Below are 10,686 nucleotides of genomic sequence, written 5' to 3'. Positions count from 1 at the left end.
AACAAAGATTTCTCAAGCTCTTGGGGAATGCTGAATTACTGTGACTCCTTGTATAAATGGTGGTTCCCGGTTGCTTCGTGGATTGGTCTTGCCTGCTCATAACTTTTCTCCAGGTGGCGGATTACCCTAAATGCCCCTAACACTGCATCTTTTCATTGTGTGCCCAGCTTCACTCTTCCCTCTCACCTTCATGACTCTGCTATACACAGAGGTGAGTATCAACCTTTCAACCTGTGGTGAGTCATTTATTTCAGCTTTGTGGAAGGCTTAGGAGGAACAGGAAGAGGTTCCTCAATGGCACAGGAGAGTTTGAAATTGGCTATCAGGCTTCTCTGCTGTGAAGTCTAGTGATGAGACAGTATAGGGGGATGCATTCAAGAATAGAGGCTGCCAGGCTCCTGGAATAAAGCCTGTTCTTGGTAGTGAGACCATACTGGTCATTCACAGCTGGCCTCTGTTCTGACTGGTTAGAGTTCATACTGGTGTCTGTTCTGACTGGTCAGGCTTTTTTCTTTTTGCTGTGTGTATGTGTGTGTGTCTATTCTGTTTCCTAGCAACATCTTGCTAGTTTTAAATGTTTTGAATATTGCTCTCTTACCAGTATGTAAATTTTAGAACGTTGCTTAAACATTTTTGTGCCTGAGTTTCCTCATCTTGTTGCCAGAGGCCAGGAGGCCCTGCAGGATTGGAGAAGAGGAGGCTACTAATTTGGTGACTGGCATAGGAGGATGGATGGGAGGCAGCACAGGAAATTAGACAGCCCTGTACATTGCTGCTGCGATAGACCATCAGCCATGTAACCCAAGGCCAATCCAGTGGGACTGGGCCCCGGATGGCACCGATAAAAAAATCCTAAACGCACATGACTGTTTGCTGACAATTACAATTTCATGAGGGTAAAATCCATGTATGGTTACCACTATAAAAACTCACACTCTTTGTGTTACAGCTGCTTTAGAATTTGTCTAGCAGACTTTCCTGTTTTTAACAGAAAGCCCCCTAAAAATTATTTTAAAATAAATAAATAAATAAATAAATTGCACTCCTTATAGAAAAACAGCTTACTGTCGCCTGTCCCAAATGAGTGAGTTTCAGATGAATGAGCATCAGAGGAGTCTCTGGAAATAAAATACCGGGAGATTTCTTGGGAAATTGACACAATTATTGAAAGCTGCTGTTTTAAGACCAACCTCACCTCAGAAAAAGTACTCATAGTAAATTTAACTACATAAAAAATATAAATTATTTTGTTGTAAAAAATCATGAAAAGGCTAACCACAGACTGAAAATATTATGTTATAAAATATGGCAGAGAGAGGGTTTAATCTTTTTAATACATAACTCATACTAGTTAGTAATGTTCTAAGGAGAGGCAGTAGCAATATAGAGAAAGCATTATCTTTGGACCCTAACTTTTTTTTTTTTTTTAAGAGACAGGGTCTTGCTCTGCTGCCCAGGCTGGAGTGCAGTGGCACAACTGAACTCCTGGACTCAAGCAATGCTCCCGCCTCAGCCTCCCAAAGAGGATTAACAGGCACGTGCCACCACGCTTGGCCAATTTTCTACATTTTTTGTAGAGATGGGGTCTCACTAGGCTGCCCAGGCTAATCTCTGACTATAGGCCTCAAGCGATCCTCCCATCTCAGTCTCCCAAAATGCTGGGATTACAGGCGTGAACCACCATGCCTGGCCTGGACCCTAACTTTTAAAATAACTGAAGAACATGAATAGACAAAACCTAGAGTAAAATTACTAAAACATTTTTGGAAGAAATGGTCTGCATCATTGATAACTAAATAAATTTACATTTGCCTGTCAAATCATGTATTCATTTATGCAAAAAAAAAGTTCAAAGAATGTATTAAAGAACTTCAGCACTAACAAGGAGTGAAGTGGGAAGCCACAGAGGGTTTTTGAGAGACGATGGTGTAATCTAATGTATTGGTTCGCTCTGGCTACCATAACAAAATACCACACGCTGGCAGGCTTAAACAACAGATATTTGTTTTTTCACAGTTCTGAAATCAAGGTTTCAGAAGGGTCCACTTCTCTGAGGCCTCTCTCTTTGACTTGCAGACTTTATGTACTTTGTGCAAGACACTGTTCAGACCCTGGGACATCTGCAGTGAAAAAGCAGACACAAATCCCACCCTCTTGGAAAATTCATTCTAGTGCAAGAGGCAGACAGTGAAAAACAAATAGTAAAATACATTGTATGTTAGATAGGTGATAAGTGCTAAAAAAAAAGTAATAATAATAACCAGCCTAGGCAACATAGTGAAACCCCATCTCTACAAAAAAAATTAGCCGGGCATGGTGGCACAGGCCTGTAGTCTCAGCTACTTGGGGGCTGAGGTGGGAAGATCACTTGAGCCCAAAAGGTCGAGGCTGCAGTGAGCCATGATTGTGCCACTGGGCACAATCCAGCCTGGGCAACAAAGTGAGATCCTGCCTCAAAAAAAAAAAAAAGAAAGCCAGAGAGAGGAAGGCATTAGGGTTGGGGAGTGGGGGTGCTCTTTTAGATAGGATGTCCAGGAATGAGTGAGTGCCTGAAAGAGGTGAGAGAGTGAGCCAGGTGAGTATTTGGGAAAAGGGCTTCTCAGCAGAGATGCCAGTGCAAAGGCCCTGAGGCAAACATGTGGAGGTTGTGTAAACCAAAAAGTATCTGAGACAGGTCTCAGTCCATTTAGAAATTTATTTTGCCAGGATTAAGGACACGCCTGAAAAACAGGAACACAAAATCACAGGCACAGTCTGTGGTCCATGCCTTTTTCCAGAGATGATTTTGAGGGCTTCATATTTAAAGGGAATAAGTGGGCTGGAGGGGAAAGAGGATGAGTATGGTCACATTGCTGAATCCACCTGTTGCAAGAGGAAAGGAGAAGGCAGGGGAATGGCCAATTGTGTATTCATCTCGCCCTCAGTAAATTGGCACTTCAAGGTAAAGTGAGCATACCTGTGGAGATACCTGGCCTTTCATCTGTCGCTATCTGCTTAGGAACAACAGCAAAGGCAGCTTCGTGCATGATTCAACTTTCAGTTTAATTTTTTTCTTTTGGTAGAGTGAGTTGGCGTCCTAAGTTTTATTTTCCTTTCACAGTTGCACGGCTAGCACCGAATGATCCAGAGCAGCAGGAGATAAGGTTAGGGGAAGAGAGTGGGGCTAGATGGCCTAGCGCCCTGAAGGTCATTCAACTTTGACTTCAGAGAACTTATTAAAGAACTTCAGGTTTAGCAAGGAATAGAACGGGAAGCCACGGAGGGTTTTCGAGAGACGATGGTGTAATCTAATGTATTAGTTCGCTCTGGCTGCCATAGCAAAATACCACATGCTGCGTGGCTTAAACAGCAGAAATGTATTTTCTCGCAGTTCTGAAGTCTAAGATCAAGATGTCAGAAGGGTCCATTTCTTCTGAGGCCTCTCTCTTTGACTTGCAGACTTTATTTGCCTCCTTGCTGTTCCCTCGAATGGCCTGGTGTCCCTTCCTCTTCTTATAAGGACACAAGTCCTGCTGGATTAGGGTCCAACTGCTAGGACCTCATTTAATTTTTTTTTTTTTTTTGAGACAGAATCTCACTCTCACCCAGACTGGAGTGCAGTGGCGCGATCTTGGCTCATTGCTACTTCCACCTCCAGGGTTCAAGCGATTCTCCTGCCTCAGCCTCCTGAGTAGCTGGGACTACAGGTGCCCGCCACCACACCTGGCTATTTTTTTTGTTTTGTTTTTTGTTTTCTAGTAGAGACAGGGTTTCGCCATGTTGGCCAGGCTGGTCTCAAACTCCTGACTTCAAGTGATCCACCTGCCTCTGCCTCCCAAACTGCCGGTATTACAGGCACGAGCCCATGCCAGGCCTTCATTTAATCTTAATTACCTCTTTAAAGTTCTTATCTCCAACTATAGTCACATTCTGAGGTACTGGGAGTTAGGGCTTCAACATATGAATTTGGGGAAGGGGGTCACAATTTGGTCTCTAACACCTGGTTTACATTTAACAGCATCTCTGGGTTGAGAATAGATTCTAGATTTGCAACATCAGAAGCCAGGAGACCAGTAACCCTGTAAAGACTTCCAGGTAACAAGAAGCTGAAGGAAGCCTCCAGCCAACAGATAGCAAGGAACTGAGGTCCTCAGTCCAACAACCATGAGGCGAGTGAGCTTGGAGTAGCTGCTCTTCTAATTGAGTCTTCAAATTAGGCCATGACCCACGGTGCCTACAGCCTCCTGAGAGCTCAAAAATCAGAGGCATCCAAGCGAGCTGTGCCTGACCCACAGAAATTGTAAGATGATAAGTGTTTGTGGATTTAAGCTGCTAAGTTTTAGGATAATTTGTTACTCAGCGACAGAGAACTAACATCACCCAGAACACAGAATAGTTCTCTCTAAATACTGGTTGAATAAATGAGTGAATAACAAATACATAGAGATATGCAGAGGAAAAAAGAAAGAAGATACTCAAAATCATTGATAGTGATTCTCTCTGGATAGATTCATAGGCACATAACTGATTATTTTTAAGTGTTTATCATTTCCAAATATGGTTCTAGCTTCTTATTGTGAAATATAACGGAGACATAAAATTGCATAAATGAAGAACGTAATGGAATATTACAAAATCAACACCTACGTAACCACCATCCGGGTCAAGGAGTAGAATATTGCCTGCACCCCAGAATTATGAGATTCTTTATAAAAACACTTTCTTCATATTCTGTGCTTCCAAACCCAGGTATTATCTTTCTATTAATTACTTCTTTTTTCATTTTTTATTGTGCTAAAATATACATTGCATAAAATTTACCATTTTAACCTTTTTTTTTTTTTTTAAGATGCAGTCTTGCTCTGTTTCCCAGGCTGGAGTGCGATGGTGCAATCTCGGCTCACTACAAGCTCCACCTCCCGGGTTCAAGCAATTCTCCTGCCTCGGCCTCCCAAGTAGCTGGGATTGCAGGTGCGTGCCACTATACCTAGTTAATTTTTGTATTTTTAGTAGAGACAGGGTTTCACCTTGTTGGCCAGGCTGGTCTCAAACTCCTGACCTCAGGTGGTCCACCCACCTCAGCCTCCCAAAGTGCTGGGATTACAGGCGTGAGCCACCACACCTGGCCCATTTTAACCATTTTTAAGTGTACAAATGAGTAGCATTAGGTACATCCACATGGTTGTGCAGCTGTCACCACCATCCATCTCCAGAACTGTTTTCATCTTCTCAAGCTGAAACTCTGCACCCATTAAGCACTAACTCCCCATCCTCCATTCCCCCAAACCCCAGCAACAACCATTTTACTTTCTGTCTCTATGAAGTTTACTCTAGGTACCACACATAAGTGGAATCATGCAGTATTTATCCTTTCAATGAATTACCTCTTAAATTAAAAAAAATTAGTATTTAAAAAATAAGATTAAACTAATGAGAACCAGTTCAGCCTTGTTAAATCCCATGATGCCCAACAATAAACAGTTCAGACGTGATTTAAGCAGCTCACTGGATGTCTCAACATGACAAGACTTAGCCATGTCTTGGCAAAGACTTACTTTTTCACCTCTTTCCATTCCCAAGTTTCCTCAAACCAGTTTGGGTGGGAGTAGAGCAGAAGCTAGAGAACAGGAGGAAGGTTTAGGGATGTCAAAACATCATTCCAGGTGAGCCTGCCACCTCACCCCACTAGCCTTTGCCTGGGAAATGTTTATAGCAGAACAAGAACGACAATGAAACTACTAATGATTAATTATACCAGCTGTCATCTATTAAACACCTTCTGTGGGCTAGGTCCCATTTAAAGTCCATTATGTGTATTATCTCATTCAATCCTCATAGCAGCTCTATGAGTTAGATATAACTATTATCCTCATTGGGCAGATGGGGAAATTGAGGCACAGGGAAGTTGGATAACTTGCTCAAGTTCACACAGAGAGTGGGAAGGCAAGATGATTTGAACCCTTGGCGGTCTGGTTTATTGCCCATGTTCCTCACCAGTAATTCTCAAACCTGAGTACATGTCAGAATCCCAGGAGGGCCTGTGAAAGCTCTCCCCTCCAGGGTCTCTGATGCAGTGGTCTGGGGTGGAGCCCCAGAATGTGCAGCAGAGCATTCTCGCTGTGCTGATGCTGCTGGTCCGGGGACCACACATTCAAAACCACTGCTCCTAACAAACTTAAAGGTAACTGCCATGTCTTGAGGACCTACTACAAATCAAGAACAGAAGGACTCTGAGAGAGGTTGCTTCCATTTTGCAGCTGAGGATTTGAGCACTAACAAGACTGAGGACTCGTTCAAGTTCACAGCCTGTATTCCAGGCCAGCTTCCTGAATGCCAAAGCCCCTGTCTCTTGCATCCCACTGCCACACTGATAGAACGAGGATAGGTGCTGTAGGCAGGGTAGTAATAGGGCACCTCTTTAAAGCAATGTTCAGTAAATATTTGTTGTTTATTTTAGTGGAGGCAAGAGAAATTGAATTTCTGTTAAGAAAATTATACATCTCACACATGTTATCTTTATGTTCAAAAATAGAATTAGCTGGGAGCAGTGGCACATGCTTGTAGTCCCAGCTAGTTGGGAGGCTGAGCCGGGGAGGAATGCTTGAGCCCAGGAGTTTGAGGCCAGCCTGGGCAACATAGTGAGACCCCGTCTGTTAAAAAAAAAAAAAAAAATAGAACTGCTCACCATAGCCTAACTTTTTAACCTCTGTAGCAGTGTCTTTTGCTTTATTTTATTTCTGTCACTCGTAGTTGAGTAGCATTTGGCCATTCACCGTCATTAAGTTTCAAAGTTTTGTTCAAAATTTACCAAGTTTGCTTGGTCCTTTGTGATTCTGATGTTGGCATAATAGCTCCTTGCCTTTTTTTTTTTTTTCTTTTAGACAGAGTCTCTCTCTGCTTCCCAGGCTCGAGTGTAGTGGCTCGATCTCGGCTCATTGCAACACCTGCCTCCTGGGTTCAAGAAATTCTCATGCCTCAGCCTCCCAAGAAGCTAGGATTACAGGCGCCCACCACCATGCCCAGCTAATTTTTGTATTTTTTGTAAAGGCGGAGGTTCGCCATGTTTGCCAGGCAGGTCTCAAACTCCTGGCCTCAAGCAATCTGCCTACCTCAGCTTCCCAAAGTGCTGGGATTACAGGCGTGAGCCACTGTACCGGCCAACATCTCCTTAATTTCTAAAGTTCTTTTTCTGCTTTCTGTGCTGTTTTACAGTTTATCAAGCCAGACAAATTCTGAGAAAAACTAGTAAAGGATTTAAGTTTGAGACTTTCAGCCAGCTCTAGGAACCAACCTTATGTTACTGTTGGCCGCTTGACCTCAGAGTTGATGATGGGGCCTATAATTGTGCTACTTGCAGCATACATGGACCTAGAGAAGAGTTTTTACTCCCCATTCAAGGTTGATGTCTACTTTGGCAAGATAGGGACAAATTTGTATTTGTCCTGTTACATAAAGAGTCAGGTACAGAGACCTGAATTAAATGGTCCCCTATTTTTTGCTTTTTTTTTTTTTCAGTGTTGTTGCGGTCCATTCTGTTGCTACCCATCCAAAGTCTTCCTTGCCTACAGAGCCCTGCTGTTATTCAGGTATTGGGAGTGCAGCAATGTGATAAGGGAAAGCAGAACCCTTCCCCAACTCCAGGGAATCAATTTGATTGTTCTCAAGCGAGTCATGGTAGTCTACACCTTTGTCAGTGATTGATCTAGGAGTGCACATGTGACCAAACTCTGGCCAATGAGATATAGAAGGAATACTGCTGGGGCCTCTGGGGAAGATTTTGCGCCCTGATAAAAGTAACAAAAGTTATTCTACTTCTTTTTTTTTTTTTTTTGAGATGGAGTCTCGCTCTGTCGCCCAGGTTGGAGTGCAGTGGCACAATCTCGGCTCACTGCAAGCTCCGCCTCTGGGGTTCATGCCATTCTCCTGCCTCCGCCTCCCGAGTAGCTGGGACTACAGGCGCCTGCCACCACGCCCGGCTAATTTTTTGTATTTTTAATAAAGATGGGGTTTCACCGTGTTAGCCAGGATGGTCTCAATCTCCTGACATCGTGATTCGCCCGTCTCGGCCTCCCAAAGTGCTGGGATTACAGGCGTGAGCCACCGCGCCCTGCCCTATTCTACTTCTTAATTCTTCCTTATTGCTGATCTTTTTTTATAGCACTTGTTTCTTTTGCAGAACATTTTTCAGGATACTATAAGTTACTATCTACTTCTCCTAGAAAGGATTGAAACAAATGTTAGAACTGGTTCCCATGAAAAGAAAAACTCCTGTAGCTTTGACCCTATAGCAGTTGCCCAAGATGGGGCCAGAATTGGAATGCTCAGAGTCCATTCTTGGGGACAAAGAACCCCTGGATGTCAGCCATCTCTCTCCTACGAGCTGGTCTCTGGACTTTGGCCCAGTTATCTAATGTGAGAATCTCAATTGCTATATGTTCTACAGCTATATTACTTATGAAGGCTCAGATAGTCTTACAGCTTAAATTACTTCCTGCAAAACCACCCATTCAGAATTCAATATAGCTGGTGCAGAACAAGACAAATCCCTTTCTGTAGGTAGGGATTTTCTGGGTTACAGGGACACCTGTGGGCTGTATCTGAGCCTTTGCAACTGCCCAATTATTACCAGTCATGTACCACTTATTAATTGAATTAATTAACAAAACATGGATGATGGCATCAACTTTGGTTTGGAATTCATTTCAACCTGGCCCAAGACTCTCAGGGTTAGAGATAGACAGCCCTGCTTCAAATCTCCAAGATCAGAAACCAAGGCCATTTTCTCACTTTGGGTTTCTGTATCAACCTTTGAACCTTGGGGCCTGCAAGTAGAGTCACTATTCTGTAAATGACTAAACCCAGAAGTCTCTAACCATAGTCTTTGGGCCAGAGACGGAGTAAAGAAAATCCTTCTTTGGTTTGTAGCCAGAAAGGGGGCCCTCCCACCTCCCAGCCAGTATTTGTCAAAATGCTGTTTTTCCAGACCCAAAGAAGAATCAGGCTTTCATTCTTTCTATGAAAATATTGAATTGTTTTACAGTTCACATGTCTGAATTACACCATTGTCTCTTCTTCTTGACTAGAATTTCTCAATTTTTTAAAAACTCAAGTCTCCTTCAAAGCTTTCTCATACCAAAGTCTATATATTCCTGACAGTCAAGATTGACGCAGCTTCATTTCCTGCGGTTTGGTTAATGAAAACAATCACTATGTAGAATTTATTTTTTGAACGAAAGTCACTTCTCTGGTCTCCGGGGTCCCCTAGACATAGTGACCTTTCCATGATTTGAGAATGTGTGTTCTAGTCCTGAATAATCCTAATCTTTGCACTTTCAACCTGTGGTGAGTCATTTATTTCTAAATGTAATTAAGGTACAAACCGTGTAAAGCAGGAATTTTATTTTATTTGAGTTTCTGTAACCTGGATAAGGAAATGTAAAAAGGAATGAGATCTTCTATTACATCTCTCACAACCCCCATATTTACTTATTTAATTTATTTATTTGTTTGTTTATTTATTTTGAGACAGAGTCTCAGTCTGTCACCCAGGCTGGAGTGCAATGGCGCGATCTCGGCTCACCTCAACCTCCGCCTCCCGGGTTCAAGCGATTCTCCTGCCTCAGCCTCCCAAGTAGCTGGGATTACAAGTGCCTGCCACCATGCCCAGCTAATTTTTTTGTATTTTTAGTAGAGACGGGGTTTCACCATGTTGTCCAGGCTGGTCACAAACCCCTGACCTCAGGTGATCCACCCACCTCGGCCTCCCAAAGTGCTAGGATTACAGGCGTGAGCCACCGGGCCCAGCCTACTTATTTTATTATTATTACTTCACTCCCTGCAATTGACATGAATTGTTGGCTATGTATCGGTGTACATTTTGCTTTTAGTATACTTTCTCTTAGATCACTAAAATTTTATAGCTTGTTACAAGTTCTATAAATTTTTCTTTTTTCTTTTTTCTTTTTTTTTTTTTTGATACAGGGTCTCCCTCTGTCACTCAGGCTGAGTGCAGTGGCACAATCATGGCTCATTGCAGCCTCAACCTCCCCAGACTCAGGGGATCCTCCCACCTCAGCGTCCCAAGTGGCTGGGACTACAGGCTCGCGCCATCACATCCCACTGATTTTTGTATTTTTTGTAGAGACAAGGCTTTGCCGTGTTGCCCAGACTGGTCTCACACCCCTGGGCTCAAGCAATCCGCCCACCTTGGCCTCTCAAAGTGCTGGAATTACAGGCACGAGCCACCGTGCCTGACCTTAAATTTGCAGGCGTATTCAAGTTAAAATGAGATCATGCTGTATTAGGGTGGGCCTTATTCAATCCTAATTAGGATTATTCAGGATTAGAACACACATTCTCAAATCAGGGAAAAGGCACTACATCTAGGGGACCCGGCAGACCAGAGAAGCACCTTTGGTACAAAAAGTAATATTCCACATGGCGATTGTTTTCATTAGCCAAACGGCAGGAAATGAAGCTTAGTCAATCTTGACTGGTAGAAATATACAGACTTATGAGAAGAGAGAAATTTGAACACATAGAGAGATGCACACATAGGGAAACCCCATGTGGAGACAGAGGCAGAGATTAGAATGTGGAGGAACACCAAGGGTTTCAGGGGTCCCCTAGAAGCTGGAAAAGGCAAGGAGGGATTCTCCCCTAGAATCTTTAGAGAGAACGCGTCCCTCCCAACAACTTCATTTTGGA

At 43.1% G+C, this 10,686-nt stretch overlaps 1 non-coding gene across 1 annotated transcript; it reads left to right on the top strand.

Moving 5' to 3' along the window:
* Positions 1–938: 938 nt before the first annotated feature.
* Positions 939–1,000, top strand: LOC112439702 (U7 small nuclear RNA). Its single transcript, XR_003027941.1, has one exon. It is a non-coding gene; the product is annotated as a U7 small nuclear RNA (small nuclear RNA).
* Positions 1,001–10,686: the final 9,686 nt, after the last annotated feature.

Source organism: Pan paniscus, chromosome 3 (assembly GCF_029289425.2).
Source record: "Pan paniscus chromosome 3, NHGRI_mPanPan1-v2.0_pri, whole genome shotgun sequence".
Classification (NCBI taxonomy): Eukaryota; Metazoa; Chordata; class Mammalia; order Primates; family Hominidae; genus Pan; species Pan paniscus.
This window is presented reverse-complemented; position numbering and strand designations above follow the sequence as displayed.